The sequence below is a fragment of the Larus michahellis genome, chromosome 1 (genome assembly GCF_964199755.1).
Source record: "Larus michahellis chromosome 1, bLarMic1.1, whole genome shotgun sequence".
Taxonomy (NCBI): domain Eukaryota; kingdom Metazoa; phylum Chordata; class Aves; order Charadriiformes; family Laridae; genus Larus; species Larus michahellis.
This window is the reverse complement of record NC_133896.1, coordinates 147,399,082-147,400,239: the sequence shown is the minus strand read 5'-3', so window position 1 is coordinate 147,400,239 and position 1,158 is coordinate 147,399,082.

The following is a 1,158-nucleotide window of genomic DNA, read 5'->3' as shown; positions in this document are numbered from 1 at the left end:
GGGCTGAAATGGCGAGGAGTGGCCATTGGAGGCAGGTGTCGCCTCGTAGGAGCCACTTTTAACGACCCACCCCATCCTCTTTCCCCCTCCCACCATCGTAATACTTGAATGATTTGAGTATTTGGCAAAGAAGTGATATCATTCCTGTTTTCGGTGAGGAGGAATCATTGGCATCACCTGATTTGATGCGAGTCTTACCGGATGGGATATCCCCTATTTGGCCTTTTAAGCAAGTAGGAAAAAGTTTAACGCACCAAAGCTTGGATTTATTCCCAGTAACTTGCAAATGGCGTGGTGCTGTGTGTTTTCGCAGCTGGTTAGTAGGAAAGTGAAATATGTACTCTAGCGTTAAAAAGATACATCCAATGATGTTGCCCAGAGAAGCTGTGGATGCCCCATCCCTGGAGGTGTTCAAGGCCAGGCTGGATGGGGCTTTGAGCAACCTGGTCTAGTGGGAGGTGTCCCTGCCCAAGGCAGGTGGCTTGGAACAAGATGATCTTTAAGGTCCCTTCCAACCCAAACCATTCTGTGATTAAAACGGCAGTTTCACAGAATCATAGAATTGTCTAGGTTAGAAGGGACCTTTCAGATTATCAAGTCCAACCATCAACCTAACACTGAAAAAAACACCACTAAACCATGTGCCTCAGCACATCTTAAATACTTCGAGGGATGGTGATTCCACCACTTCCCTGGGCAGCCTGTTCCAATGTTTGATAACCCTTTTGGTGTAGAAATTTTTCCTAATATCCAACCTAAACCTCCCCTGGCACAACTTGAGGCCATTTCCTCTTGTCCTATCGGCTGTTACTTGGGAGAAGGGACCAACACCCAACTCACTACAACCTCCTTTCAGGTAGTTGTAGGGGGTGATAAGGTCTCCCCTCAGCCTCCTTTTCTCCAGGCTAAACAACCCCAGCTCCCTCAGCCTCTCCTCATAAGAGCTGTGCTCCAGACCCCTCGACAGCTTTGTTGCCCTTCTCTGGTCACGCTCCAACACCTCAATGTCCCTCTTGTAGCGAGGGGCCCAAAACTGAACACAGTATTTGAGGTGGGGCCTCACCAGTGCCGAGTACAGGGGGACGATCACTTCCCTAGTCCGGCTGGCCACGCTATTGCATTGAATAATCAAGTCTCTTGACATCAGTTTTATGGCCT